Source organism: Sapajus apella, unplaced genomic scaffold, assembly GCF_009761245.1.
Source record: "Sapajus apella isolate SASKATOON/1434 unplaced genomic scaffold, GSC_monkey_1.0 scaffold29, whole genome shotgun sequence".
NCBI lineage: Eukaryota > Metazoa > Chordata > Mammalia > Primates > Cebidae > Sapajus > Sapajus apella.
This window is the reverse complement of record NW_022436969.1, coordinates 25,022,254-25,038,031: the sequence shown is the minus strand read 5'-3', so window position 1 is coordinate 25,038,031 and position 15,778 is coordinate 25,022,254. Positions and strand designations below refer to the sequence as shown.

The window sequence follows — 15,778 nt, the reverse complement described above, 5'->3', positions numbered from 1 at the left end:
GAGTTGAATTACTCTGGTTAGTCTTTCGTTTGAATAGCCTTTTATTTTTAAATTGTAACAAAAAAAAGAAATTTCATCTTATTCTAATCATGTCAATTTTCATAATAAAATTCAGCACACCATTAGGCATCTCCAGCAGATAAGTCATTGGTGGTAGCTTATTTAATCCTAAGGAATGCACACATTTTCCATTTAAAAACATTAATATAGCTGGGCACAGTGGCTCATGCTTGTAATCCCAGCGCTTTGAGAAGCTGAGGCAGGCAGATCACTCGAGGCCAGGAGTTTGAGACCAGCCTGGCCAACATAGCAAAACCCCTTCTGTACTAAAAATATAAAATCAGCTGGATGTGGTGGCACATGCCTGTGATTCCAGCTACCCAGGGAGCTGAGGCATGAGAATTGTTTGAACCAGGAGGCGGAGGTTTCACTGATCACACCACTGCACTCCAGTCTGGGTAACAGAGCAAAACTCTTGTCTCTTAAAAAAAAATTAATATGTCTATCATTTTGAATTGTAATATTTTGTAATGCTTCCTTTTAACATTTACAAACAGAGGATACTAACCTATTGAAATTTTGTGAAGTAATAAAATTGTAATTTGAGCTGTGCCCCTGAGACTGCAATACTCAGTGCCTTTAGGACTCATGTCACATAGATTAAACTTAGAAGGAAACACAAATCCAAAATTATGGCCAGGGTGTTGTTGACTCACATGACCTCTTCAGAAGGCAGTTTCATTCTGCCAGGGTTAAAGATAATGTAACTTTCTAGCCATCCCACTTCCAGGAATGCTTCACCAGATACATTCATGCATGGGCGCCAGGAGTGACACAGAAAAGGCTGTTCACTGTAGCATGGTTTAAATAGCAAGATTACTTTATAGGTCTTATATAATGAGATGGATTTACAATTGAAATGCAGAATGGTAGCTGAGATGCATTGACCAGTGATATATGCAGAGCTACAGAAGACTTTGTATAAATATAACCATGAAAAAGCATGTGCTTCTGGTGCATGTTTGTATTTGCACATGCAATGCAGGGATGATATGCAAACAAAAATGCTGACTTGGTGTTTGGGAGTTGGGAGTGGAAGGAAAACTTCCTTCAAACTCTTTCAAATATTTAGAGTAATTTCTAACCATAAATATGTAATACATTTAGAAATCTAAGTTAATAAGAAAAGCTTGCAGTTCCTGGCCTTCTGCTGGGCACATGTCTGATGGACATGGGACTGTCATAATAAGTAATGTGTGCAAACTGAGAAAAATCCAAGAATGAGAATCTGCTTTTTTCATCAAATAATTCTTAAGAGAAGTAATGTGGCAGTTATTGCTTATTGATATATTATGAATATCGTACTAGATAATAATTTCTAACATTTGAACTGTAGAATTTACACATGTTTAATTGAAATACCTAGATAAAAAATTGAAAAACATAGATAAAATATTGTGACTAATATAGACAAACAGTTGCTTTCTTGACATTTTACAAACTGATCACCGTTCCTCGTGGCACAGGTTCATGTGAAATGAAGTAGCTTGCTTTGTTTGGGAAAGGCAATGATGACTGCAAGAATCACTTCAAAAACTCAAGTGCAATGGAGATTTCAATTGTGTTCTGTTTAATACTTGAATATTTAATTGCATTCCCTGGTTATTTCTCATCCTAATAGCTCTCACCCACATCATGTGGGTTCCATTAGTACAGATATCTCTGAATGTTGCACTCTTCCATTACATTGAGTCAATTGCTTATTACCTTGGGCCTCCATTTGGGGCTATTCTCCTGCCTATCATCTCCCCGTCTATAGTAAAAGAGTCAATGAGCAGGTAAGTGAATGCTGAAAAACACTTTTCCTGCTGGAGTGAGAAATAAGTCGTTTCTTTCAATACGGTAGTAAAATGCAACTTTCCCAGCCTATTTATATGACTCAAAGCCCAGATGTCGTTAGCCTCAATTCCTGATTGTCATCAGTGTGTGTAAATACATAGCACATACATATTCTAGTCTGTATTTTTTTTTTTTTTTTTTTTTTTTTTGAGACGGGCATGGTGGCTCACGCCTGTAATCCCAGCACTTTGGGAGGCCGAGGCGGGTGGATCACGAGGTCAAGAGATCAAGACCATCCTGGTCTGTATTTCTTTTGAAATGTTTTTGTCTCCTATGGCACAGTGCAGAAGAACACAGGTGTTGGTGTCAGACTGCCAGGGTCCAATCCTGCCTCTGCTGTAGTGCAATGTAGGTAATATCTGGCCTGCATTTGGTTACATGTAGGAACTCTGTATGTTTGTCTTGGTTTAATGATTTTTAAATGCTACTAAATTCAACTTCTGAGGAAGCTGTTTAGATTGTAGAAAATGGAAACTTTAAAAATTCTTCTTCCCAGAAGCCAAGAACATTAACTCATGTCAAGCCTACCCACTTATCCACCTGTCCATCTCTCTGTCCATCCACTCATCATCCAACCATGGAACTCGGTGCCAACTCCTGAGGTGATAATGGATTCCAGACACCCTTGTTCTTCCTAGTCACATATTAAAGTGTTCATAAGTTGACCTTGATTGACTGTGATAAGCATCAAGCCCACTTGCTCCAACACTGTGGACTGCTATCCCCCAACGCCCCCTCCAGCTCAGTCAGGCAGGCAGGATTCTGTGCTTCATAACAAGCTTACTAGAATATTTCCACCACTTACACAAGAGGTAAAAAAAAAAAAGTTGTCTACCCTTTAATATTTGGTTTTAGTATGACATCTCTCATAAATATTTCTCTAGCAGCCATTCCCAGAGCTTGTTTTTCCCCTAATATTTTAAAAACACTGAAAAGCTTTAGCAATATGCCATGTCATCTTGCACAATACACTGATTGCCTAGTTTTCTTTGGTTTGGTTTTGGTTCTTGAAATTGACTTAAAGATCAGTGCTTTCTACTTCTACTCTGTTTATTGCATCTGTGCTCCTGAGGAAGATTAGCCTGTGGTTTTCTTCTAGGACTTGCAAGAGGTAACCTTGCTTTGGAGATGAGAAATCTGACATTCTAGAGGTGAAACACTCACCTAAGAGGACCAGGAAGTCAAGTCCATGTTTAATGTCAAAGTCCATTGTTTTCCAGCAGCCATGACACCATTTCTTACTGTATTAGTAAACACTTGGTAGGGACACTCACCTTTAAAATCCCCTGTGGTTGGTCATTTCATGAGTGTATTGTGTGTTCCTGGCAGTGTATTGTACAGCACTGCCTATGAGGCATGGAGGAGTCTCACATGAAGGTTGCCTGCATTAGTGGGGAGTTCCTGAAGCTGCTGCTCATGTTCCTCACAGGGAAGCCAGGGATGATCAACCCCATTCTGTACACAGGCAAGCCATGAACCAAGGGCCTCTCTTTCAAGGTATGAACTCTGAGGAATGTTTCTAAGGTGTGAGGAAACATGAAAAACTAGAAAAGACCAGAGGGACAGAAGAGTTTGTGCAGCAGTCAAAGGAAGGGATATTTGGTGTGTTTGCTGCTCTGCTCACCTCACTCTTCAACCTCCCTGCTGGATTTTTAGAGTCATTTGGGTATGGGTGTCCCGTTTTGGTGAGTGGCTTGGACTGGAGGAAGTCCATAGAGTATGGCAGAGGGTACTGGAGGTTGAGGTATAATGAGGTAAATGTGAATTGGATAAGATGGACTAGCTGCATCTGGTGACATTTCTGTCTGTGTAGGTATTTGAATATGCACTGCCACTTCTTGGTCCCCATGAGACAGCTAGAGAACTGAATTGACTTTCACTGCTCTGGAATCAGTTTGTTTGTAATAGTTTAATTTACTCATCGGGTAACATCAATTATTGAAAATATTCCTGGAAATGAACTTTCTGCCATCATTATGATTAGTGAAGAAAATAGAAGCTTTCTTGGGAAATCAACAAAATACTTGCTTGGTTTGTATTTATGCCTCATAAGTCATAGCATACAGCCATTAGCCAGTGCTTGCACCCTCTGCTGGCCTCAGGACTAGGAGGTCAGGGTGGCCTCTCTCATGAGCCTCTGACCTATAACCTCAGTAGCAGCAGCACCCCTTCTCCATGGACTTCCACACTAAGGTCCAGAAACAGGTGTCAGAGAGAGAGAGAGAGAGAGCTCCTTCTCACAGGGGGTTGCCGAGGGGCCCCTGGGCTCTGCCTAGAATTCTCCTGGGGAAGTGCCGATGGAGAAGTGGATTAGAGGCTTCAGTGGTTGGTTCCAGTGAAACTAACTACAGAGTGCTAGAGTAGGGTAAGAGAAAGGAGAAGTTATTTAGGTTCTGTTTCCACATACAAAAACTAGGGCCCTATTTTTAAATGAAATAGTTTTCTTCCTTTGAAGTGTCTCTGATTGTACCTGACTTCTGCTCACACTCCTGATGTTCAACCACATATTCAAAAAACTCCATTTGTGTTTTTCATGAGGGATGAAATTATTACCTGTTCTGACAGGCAAATGCACTGTCCAGATGTCCCTATATACATCACATAAAGGAGGAAACAGATGAATCATCCACACGCTAACACAGATGAGTTTATCAATTGCAGCTGTTAAGGATGGGCCGATGTTACCAAGGGACAGAGTCGGGGAAGGTACTCATTCCAAGAGGCTGCTGCAAGAGTTCAGTCAACCCAGGACAGCTAGAGCAACCTGGGCCTAAAGCCAGGGGCTGGCAGGTGACAGATAGAAAGAATGGACCACAGAGTCTCCTTTTTCTCCTGCATTTTCAATAGACCATATATTGTCATAGTATTTTGTGAAACATTTAAAAATCTGAAGTATGACATACATACAGAAAATACATGAAACCTAAATAATACAGCTCTGTGATTTATCACAAGATGAGCACCCATGTAACTACAAGTCAGGTCAAAAAATAGAAGTTACCTGTACTCGAAAACTGTCCTTGGTTTCCAAAGATAACCACTACAACTTCGTGTGCTAAAGTTTGCTCCTTTTTAGTTTGCACTTATTTTAAATAGAATAACTCAGGATGTATTCCTTGATTTCCGGAGGCTTTTGCTCATAATAAGTTTGGAACAGTCAGCCATGTGGCTGTGCATAGCTGCAGTTCATTCATTGTCTTGCTACACTTGCTATTCAATTTTGAGTTCTTTAAAAATTGAATGAATCAGGTGAAAAGGAATGTTGGTGAATATTCTAACAGAAAAACAATTGGATCTTGACTCTTTTAAAAAATGGTCCTATTGATAAAGTGATATTTTAGCTAAGTGTGATAAAAATAATATGGCTTGGATGTACCATTTTTCTTTTTGTTGTTCCAAACTGTGGAGTTTATTGGTTTAAATAATGAAAACACGTTCTATCATCCCAGCTTTACACTTGCTGTTTCTTTAACAGCCTTCCCATTGGGGCAGGATGGAAGTAGGAACCCCAGTAATCTCCCCTTAAACTGGAGTCTTTCCTTCTCCACAGCTCTCTTATTGGATGGGATAGACTGGGCACCCAGGCCTGAGGTAAGGACATGCCCTATCACCTAGAGGTGCAATGCCTGGGAAGACCAATCTTGAAGGGGTTCTGCCACCTTTGCAGGGACATAGGTGTTGGGAGGCACTGACTACCAATTGGTAAGGCTGTGCTTTGTTGGTGACATGATTGTTTCACAGGTAGCTGGGGAGGGACAGTCCCAAGGCCTTACCTGGCCATGGTCCTGGCTCTGCACCAAGGCAATAAGAGAGGAATGGTGCTAAGGGATGACAGGTTGCTGTGGAAGGTGCCGGACTGAAATTCAGGAGGCAGAAGATACAGTGGTCTCATAGGAGGTATGTGACCTTTAGCATACATTTTATTTAATTGATGATAAATTTGATAAATTTAAATGATAAATCGATGACTGTATTTTCTGTCATTGAGTATCTACTCTCTGCTGCTCATGCTATTCCTGTCTTTGTGGGGAAGATGGAGGATTCATCAGCGTGTGCTGCACTGAGCAGAAGGAAGGAAAGCTGCTACAAAAATTAGAGGAGAGTGAGCGAAGGGAGTGTCCTTCCTCCAGGTATGTGGGGTCCTTCTGAAGAGGTGAGCCCTGTGGCACTCCGGGGAAGGAGCAGTGAGGCTGCATGCAGTTGAGTACATGGTGTTTTCTGAGGACACCCAGGAGCAAGGCGGGTCGGTGAGGAGCCCGTGGCAGAGTGAGAGGAAACAAGGCCTGGAGGGCAGCTGGAGGCCAGGCTCTGGGGGCTACTCCACATGCTATGGGAAGAGCAGAGCCCAGTGGGTGGGAGGCACAGGACACAGCTGCTGATGACAGAAAAATGAGGAGAGCAGGCCATGCACTGAACCCTGACTTTGTTCTGGGCATTGGGCTAAAGCTTTCCATGGCTTATCCCATTTAGTGGCTGGAAGCTGCAGAGGTTTCAGAAGCTCACTCAAGATGCTAGAGCCCCCATCTCCTGCCCTAATGCTGTCCCCCTTTTCACCCAGCCACCACCTATTTCAGGAGAACACACAGAAGTGATGATCTTTTATGAACAGGTAAGTAAATTCTGCTGTTTTGATTACTCATGGAAAAAACATTGGCTAGTGTGAGGTGGGAAGGTGGTGAACTCATTCTCCCTGGACCTCAGGAACCACAGATAGGACTATACTGCTTACCAGTATTTTATTCCGTTATTTCTATCTGTATGAATCCTGTAATATTGAAATGGGTAGGTTAGCATTTTTGGCCAATTTACTCAGCATTCTGAATTAGAAGTTTTTAGAATTCACCTATGTAAGCTTAGTTTTCTGTTAGTGAAAAAGTACAAAAATGGTAATCTCTTTTATCATAAAAATAATGTCTTTTTAATAGTGTTTTTTCTAATCAATGTATTATGTACTTTTCAATACATTCATTGCTTACATTTGAACTATTTTATGAATGAATAATTGTATAGGTGAAGATTACTAGTCATGGGCATTTTACTAACTGATGCTCATTAGGCATAGCATGGGTTCATGGGATGTCAAGGAGCTATGTTTTGTTTGGTAAAAGTAAGAAAATAGCACAAGAGTGAATGCAAGCACTGAAGCACAATGGAGTCGCCTATGATGACTTGTCTAAGATTTACATCACTTTGTTGCCTTCCCAGATTACTTATCATCCTGATAATTATCATCAGCATTGTTTGGGTCCTTCTAGCACAGTTTCCCAAAATGGGCAACTCTTCCATTAGGTAAAAATACTTCCATTTGAGCCTTTAATTGCAGCTGCCTTCCTGCTTCTTCTTTTGGAAGAGTTAATTAAAGGATAAATACATTAGAATTTTTTTTCCATGTTAGAATGAGCAAACCACAATGTTTACTTCACTGGGGTAACAGAATGCTTCCTTTTGACCTTCCAAGCTCATCTCAATTTCAGCAGCCCCATTTCCTAATGCTCACCAAAGTGTGTAAATACAGAGGACATTTCTGCACTCAGGTATTTCTATTTCTTATGATCTATGACATTTATACATAGCACAGTGCTCAGCAGCACAGATTTGAGAGTCAGAATGCTTGGATACTGAATTGAATTGTGATCTTAGACAAATCCCTTGAATCAATATAAAAATATTATGATTGTACCTTATTTTTAAGGTTCCTGGGAGGATTAAGGTTTTCTTGATGGTATCATTCAGTCATCGAACCAAATAATATTTGCACCTAATCTGTACAGTGAAATAAGGAATAAAGGATTAGAGAATGAGCTCCACATAAAAACATTTTTTAAAAAGTCACAATGCAAGTGAGAGGAATATTTGCACTGTTCTTTTTGGGTATCAGGAAGTAAATAAATAGTGTTCCCCATGAGAATGGGAAAGACTTCACAGCAGAGTTATCACCTGGGCTGGACCTGTTTGGGGGTGAGCAGGATTTCACACACAGCATGAACATTGGCACAGAAATTTTTAAAGCCCAGAATGAAGCAAAATAAAAAACTGAGGTGTGTTTTGTGTCTTTCAGGTTGTTAGATGTTTAATACAGGTTAGCATTCCAAATCCAAAAATCTGAAATCCAAAATGCTCTAAAACCCAAAACATTTTCAGCTTCTAAATGGAAATGCTCACTGGAGGATTTCAGATTTCAAATTTTTGGATTTGGAATTCTCAATCACTAAGTATATATAATGCAAATATTATGAAATCTGCAAAAACCCAAATCTGAATCACTTCTGGTACCAATCATTTCAGTTAAGGGACACACAGTTAAGGGACATTTCAGTTAAGGACACACATTTTCGTGCTTAACATTCAGTGCTGATGAGGATGGGGGTGGTAACACCCATTGCTGTAACTGCTGGAAGCATGTGAATTTCTATGATTTGTAAGAGGGCAATTTGGAGGACCTATCTTTTGTTTGTTTGTTTTTGTTTTAAAAGTTGTTTTTATTAAACACACCATATAGATGGGTTAATGATCTATTTCTCAGTTTTTACCAAAACCATGTGTGTCTCACTTTCTGCCTGCTTTTTTTAAATTGTCCTTTAAGTTCTGGGGTACATGTACAGATCGTACAGGATTGTTGCTTAGGTTACCACATGCCTTGGTGGTTTGCTGTCTCCATCCCACCATCACCTACATCAGGCATTTTTCCCAGTGTTATCCCACCCCATCCTCCCAACATCCACTGTCCGTCCCCTAGCCCCACACTCCCCAACAGACCCCAGTTTGTGACATTCCCCTCCCTGTGCCCATGTGTTCTCATTCTTCAACACCCATCTATGAATGAGAACATGTGATATTTGGTTTTCTGTTCATGTGTCAGTTTGCTGAGAATGATGGTTTCCAGATTCACCCATGTCCTTACAAAGGACATGAACTCATCCTCTTTTATGGCTGCACAGTATTCCATGGTGTATACATGCCACATTTTCTTTGTCCAGTCTCTCATTGATGGGCATTTGGGTTGATTCCCGGTCTTTGCTATTGTAAACAGTGCTGCAATGAACATACTTGTGCATGTGTCTTTATAATACAACGATTTATAATCCTTGAGTATATACCCAATAATGGGATTGCTGGGTCAAATGGAATTTCTATTTCTAGATCCTTGAGGAATAGCCATACTGTTTTCCACAATGGTTGAACTAATTTACACCCCCACAAACAGTTTAAAAGCGCTCCTATTTCTCCACATCCTCTTCAGCATCTGTTGTCTCCAGATTTTTTAATGATCATGATTCTAACTGGCATGAGATGGTATCTCAGTGTGGTTTAGATTTGCATTTCTCTAATGACCAGTGATGATGAGCCTTTCTTCATATGTTTGTTGGCCTCATATATGTCTTCTTTTGGAAAGTGTCTGTTCTTATCTTTCACCCACTTTTGAATGGATTTGTTTCTTTTTTTCTTGTAAATCTGCTTTAGTTCATTCTAGATGCTGGATATTAGCCCTTTGTCAGATGGATAGATTGCAAAAACTTTTTCCCATTCTATTGGTTGCCAGTTCACTCTAATGATTGCTTCTTTTGCTGTGCAGAAACTCTTAAATTTAATTAGATCACATTTGTCTATTTTGGCTTTTGTTGCCATTGCTTTTGGTGTTTTCGTCATGAAATCCTTGCCTATGCCTACGTCTTGAAGGGTTTTGCCTAGTTTTTCTTCTACAGTTTTTATGGTGTTAGGTTTTATGTTTAAATATTTAATCCATCTGGAGTTAACTTTTGTATAAGGTGTAAGGAAGGGGTCCAGTTTCTGCTTTCTGCATATGGCAAGCCAGTTTTCCCAACATCATTTATTAAACAGGGAATCCTTTCCCCATTGCTTGTTTTTGTGAGGTTTGTCAAAGATCAGGGGTTGTAGATGTATGGTGTTACCTCTGAAGCCCCTCTTCTGTTCCATTTGTCTATATCTCTGTTTTGGTACCAGTACCATGCTGTTTTGATTACTGTAGCCTTGTAATATAGTATGAAGTCAGGTAGCATGATGTCTCCAGCTTTGTGCTTTGTACTTACGTTTGTCTTGGCTATTCAGGCTCTCTTTTGGTTCCATATGAAGTTTAAAGTGGTTTTCTTCCAGTTCTGTGAAGAAGGTCAATGGTAGCTTAATGAGGATACCATTGAATCTATAAATTACTTTGGGCAGTATGGACATTTTCCTGATATTGATTCTTCCTAACTATGAGCATGGAATGTTTTTCCATCTGTTTGTGTCCTTATTTCATTGAGCAGTGGTTTGTAGTTCTCCTTGAAGAGGTCCTTCACATCCATTGTTAGTTGTATTCCTAGGTATTTTATTCTCTTTGTAGCAACTGTGAATGGGAGTTCACTCATGATTTGGCTCTCTGTTTGTCTGTTATTGGTGTAGAGGAATGCTTGTGATTTTTGCACATTAATTTTGTATCCTGAGACTGCTGAAGTTGCTTATCAGCTTAAGGAGATTTTGGGCTGAGAAAACGTGGTCTTCTAAATACACAATCATGTCGACTGCAAATAGAGACAATTTGACTTCCTCTTTTCCTGATTGAATACACTTTATTTCTTTTTCTTGCCTAATTGCTCTGGCTAGAACTTCCAATACTATATTGAGTAAGAATGATGAGAGAGGGCATCCTTGTCTAGTGCTAGTTTTCAAAAGGGATGATTCCAGTTTTTGCCCATTCAGTATATTGGCTGTGGGTTTGTCATATATAGCTTTTATAATTTTGAGACAAGTTCCATCAATACCTAGTTTACTGAGAGTTTTTAGCATAAAGTGCTGTTGAATTTTGTAGAAGGTCTTCTCTGCATCTATGGAGGTGATCATGTGGTTTTTGTCTTTGGTTCTGTTTACGTGGTGAATTACGTTTTTAGACTTGCGTATTTTTTTTTTTTTTTTTTTTTTTGAGACGGAGTTTCGCTCTTGTTACCCAGGCTGGAGTGCAATGGCGCGATCTCGGCTCACCGCAACCTCCGCCTCCTGGGTTCAGGCAATTCTCCTGCCCCAGCCTCCTGAGTCGCTGGGATTACAGGCACGCGCCACCATGCCCAGCTAATTTTTTGTATTTTTAGTAGAGACGGGGTTTCACCATGTTGACCAGGATGGTCTCGATCTCTTGACCTCGTGATCCACCCACCTCGGCCTCCCACAGTGCTGGGATTACAGGCTTGAGCCACCGCGCCCGGCAGCGTATGTTGAACCAGCCTTGCATCCCTGGGATGAAGCCTACTTGATCATGATTGAGAAGCTTTTCAATGTGCTGTTGCATTTGGTTTGCCAGTATTTTATTGAAGACTTTTGCATCTATGTTCATCATGGATATTGGACTGAAGTTTTCTTTTTTTTTTTTCTTTTTTTATTTTATTGCATTTTAGGTTTGGGGGTACATGTGAAGAACATGCAAGATTGTTGCATAGGTACACACGTGGCAGTGTGATTTGCTGCCCTCCTCCCCATCACCTATATCTGGCATTTCTCCCCATGCTGTTTCTCCCCAACTCCCCATGCCCCTCCCCTATTTCCCTCCAACAGACCCCAGTGTGTAGTGCTCCCCTCCCTGTGTCCATGTGTTCTCATTGTTCAACACCTGCCTATGAGTGAGAACTTGTGTCTCTACCAGGTTTTGGTATCAGGATGACGTTGGTCTCATAAAATGAGTTAGAGAGGATTCCCTCTTTTTGTATTGTTTGGAATAGTTTTGGAAGGAATGGTACCAGCTCCTCTTTGTATGTCTGGTAGAATTCAGCTGTAAACCCATCTGAACCTGTACTTTTTTGGTTGGTAAGCTAGTAATTACTGCCACAACTTCAGACCTTGTTATTGGTGTATTCAGGGATTCAACTTCTTCCTGGTTTAGTCTTGGGAGGGTTTAAGCTTCCAGGAATTTATCCATTTCTTCCAGGTTTGCTGGTTTATGTGCATAGATTTGTTTGTAGTGATCACTGATGGTAGTTTGTATTTCTGTGGAATTGGTGGACCTATCTATTTTAAAATTCTCCTAACCCATGGATCTCATCCCATTTCTAGAGTCTTCTATGTAAAATATTTCTCACATTAGGAGAAATTTCCAAGGGGGATTTCTATGTAGCAATGTTTTAATAAAATAGAAAATTGGGAGAAACAAAATTTCTATCACAAAGGAAATAAATACATAAATAATAATACGCTGAATATTATGAAGGTTTTAAACTCAGAAAAGGGCTCAACTTCTGGCTTCCAATGATGGTGTTGAAGTGGGTCACAGCAGGTTTAAATTTGGTTTTCATGTGGGAACTTTAGGTATCTGCCTATGTTTAAAGATATTACATACCACTAAATTTGGCTAGGGAAAAGCTGTTCCATGTGTGGCAAAATGGAACTTTAAAACAGCATCTTGTCAACAATCAAGTGGACCTGTTTCTTGTTAAATTCCTGCCTTCATCTGCCTGCCCCTCAGTCTGTCTGTCCTCACAGTCCTCATTCATTAGTGAAACTGACTGCCCTCTGTTGGGTTAACGATAAGTCTCATAACATCCCTGTTCCTAGTCACACATTAATTCTTCAGTACATGCCTTTGGATAGCTTGGGATTAAACCTGCATCTCCAATTTCTTCCCTAGATATATTTCTCACTGTTCTCCCAGCACACCCTTCAGCCCATCCTTGCAGGTTTCTTCGCTTTTCCCACCTTACTCCAAGCTCCCTGTTTTTACTCCCACTTTCACCTCCTCTCCAAGACAAAACAAGCAAACAAACAACTATAATAGTATTTTTAGACTTAGCTGTAATCTTTCTTCCTTCATGAAAATATCTCCAAAAGCCACTCCCATGGCTCTGTGTGTTCCAAATATTTTTAAATATTAGGTATAAGGTTAAGCACTTCAGTATATGCTGTTTGAGCTGTACACTAATTGCATTGTTTGTATTGATTCTTCAAATCTGAGGCATGGTCATTGTCTCCTACTCTCTTAGAGAGTTTATGTCAGTGCTCCTGAATAAGATCGGTGCACAGTTTTTCTTTCTATGCTTAATTTTTTTTTTGTTTGGTATTAAAATTATAGTGTTTTCATCAAATTAATTGAAAGTAGTCACTTTTATCAATTTTATGGAAATATTTAAATCAAATTTGAATGCCAACTCCATTGTAAATTTGGTATTTAGCTAATAATACTAATAGGGCTGTGTGTGTGTGTGTGTTTGTGTGTGTGTGTGTGTGTGAGAGAGAGAGAGAAAGAGAGAGAGAGAGATTGAGAGAGACTAAGAGAGAGAGAGGAGATGGGGTAAAGAAAGGGAGAGAAAGACAGAAATGAAAGATACTTCTTAACTACTAATTGAATTTATGTAATGGCTATTGAAGTATTTAGGATTTTTATTTCTTCATGAATTCATTTTAGAAAATTATGCCTTCTAGGATTTTATCTATTTTGTACACATCTTAAATGTCTTAGCATAAATTTGTTCATAATATCCACTGTTTGTCTGTTTTGTAATATCTGCTACCTCTGTCATTATGTCTTTCTAGTAATTTCTGATATAAACTTTTGTGATTTCTTTTTTCTTGATAGTATAATTTTCTCAAAAACAACTGTTGGCTCTGTTTCCCCTTCCTACTATTGTCCTTATTTTCTCTTTCATTAATTTCTCTTCTCATCTGTTATCCTTCCGTCACATTATTTGGATTTCTTCCGATGTTATTTTTTCTAACTTAAGCTGTATACTTAAGTTTCAGCCTTTCTTTTCTGTTTTTTTTCTATTTGAGACAGAGTCTTGCTCTGTTGCCCAAGCTGGAATTCAGTGGCACAATCTCAAATCACTGCAATCTCTGCCTCCTGGGTTCAAGTGATTCTCTCGCCTCAGCCTCCCCAGTAGCTGGGAGTACAGGTGTGTACCACCACATCTGGCTAATTTTTGTATTTTTAGTAAAGACATAGAGACAGAGTGTCACCATGTGGGCCAGGCTGGTCTCAAACTCCTGACCTCAAGTGATCCTCCCACCTTGGCCTCCCAAAGTGTCAAGTTTCTGATGTTAATAACTAATCTCATAGATTGCTCTCACATAATGCTCTTTGTTACATCTCCCAATTTTCAATTTACACAATTTTTATTATTTATTAGTATTATCTAATTTCATTGTGATTCTTATAGAGATTTGAGTTTAGAACTATGCTCTACATTTTCCCATATTTCAGCCAATTCTCTTGTGGATGATTCTTCAAATTTTTGCAAGTCTACTTTGGGATAGATTTTGAGATGTTGGATAGTGTGACAAAGTGTTTAAAAAATGTTTATGTAGCTTGCTAAATGTTGCCAAATTCCTCCCCACAGGTGCTGAGTCATGCTTTCTTAGCAATAATGTGTGCACAGACACACTAACATCGTTACATGTGGAATTTCTAAAAATTTGTCTTGAAGTGGTTTCTTCAGTATAGTTTTAATTTGAACTTTTTTATATTTTGAGATTAAAAGCCACTTTTTTGTTTTCTTCAAACTGTTCGTTCATGTCTCTGACATGCTTACATGGGATTGTTGGTAGTCTTTTCTTCCCTATTTTTAGAGACATTATATATTAAGTATATTAAAACCTTTGCGTTATGCCAGGCCAATTTTTTTTTCCTATTTGCCATACATCTTTTGTACTGCATTGAATTATAGGTCATACAAAAGTTTTCTATTTTCACATAAGAAAATTTAATTATAATTTAATGATGTTCTCAGGGTTTCTTCTTCCACTTTCAAGGGATGTTCACTTTCTTCAGTAGTGTGTGCTGCCTTGATGAGGAACAGCCAGCATCAGCTGAAATCAGAATTCTCTGTCTCAGGTTTTAGAATAATTGATCTTTCTTTGTTTCAGACAACTCTAAGGAATATCTTGGATGTCTTCATGGGGCTTATGACATTCTGAGGTTTGCAAAATAAATGCCCCCAGCTGAGCAAAGACAGGGCTTCAGCACTGAAGGGAGCAGCTGCCAGACCCACCAGAGAGGCCTCCTGGAGCACACGAGGACCCCCACTACCCCCTGGCAAGGGCTACATCCACGGCTGGTTTGCCTGAACTGTATCTGAGCCATGAAGAGTATTTATTAAGCATAGGATAATTTTACCAAGTTTCACTTTTATAGCTTTTGTTTCAAAAGTTGTTTGTGGATAATTTAATGAAGTGCCTGTAAACCAGAATTCCCCTTTTCAATATTTCTTTGTGTTGATGTAGAAAAAGTTGACGATTTTAAAAGCCAGTGAGATGCCCCCATCTGTGGATGTCAGCAGGAGCATCGGATCTGAAGCCATTCTCTGGAGGCTCTGCAGGAAGATTGTCCTGGCTTAAGCTTACTTTTGGCAGGTTCCAGAGCCTTCCATTTGAAAGGAGCATCTCTCCCCACTCTGCCCCAACCATCACCAGCTCTTCTTTTCTTCTTTAGGAAGTCACCACCCACTGACTTCTTTTTTCTTTTTCCTTTTACTTTAAGTTCTGGGGTACATGTATAGATCTTGCAGGATTGTTACATAGGTATACACATGACATGGTTTTTCTGTATCCTCCCCTGTCACCTACATTAGGTATTTCTCCTAATGTGGTCCCTCCCCAATCTCCCTACCCCCTGCTATCCCTCCCCTAGCCACCCACCCCCAACAGGCCCCAGTGTGTGATGTTTCCCTCCCTGTGTCCATGTGTTCTCAGTGTTCAGTACCCACTTATGAGTGAGAACATGCAGTGTTTGGTTTTCTGTTCTTGTGGCAGTTTGCTGAGAATGATGGTTTCCAGATTCATCCATGTCCCTGCAAAGGACACGAACTCATCCTTTTTTATGACTTCATAGTATTCCATGGTGTGTATGTGCCACATTTTCTTTATCCAGTCTATCATTGATGGGCATTTGGGTTGGTTCCAAGTC

The 15,778-nt window shown here is 39.8% G+C and overlaps 1 long non-coding RNA gene across 2 annotated transcripts; it reads left to right on the top strand.

Annotated features, from left to right (window-relative positions):
• Positions 1-334: 334 nt before the first annotated feature.
• LOC116561580 lies at positions 335-15,381 on the top strand. Of its 2 annotated transcripts, XR_004273494.1 has the most exons (4): positions 335-5,796; positions 5,933-6,029; positions 6,458-6,508; positions 14,740-15,381. It is a non-coding gene; the product is annotated as an uncharacterized LOC116561580 (long non-coding RNA). The 2 variants fall into 2 exon arrangements; XR_004273493.1 differs by having other exon boundaries at positions 5,933-6,508.
• Positions 15,382-15,778: the final 397 nt, after the last annotated feature.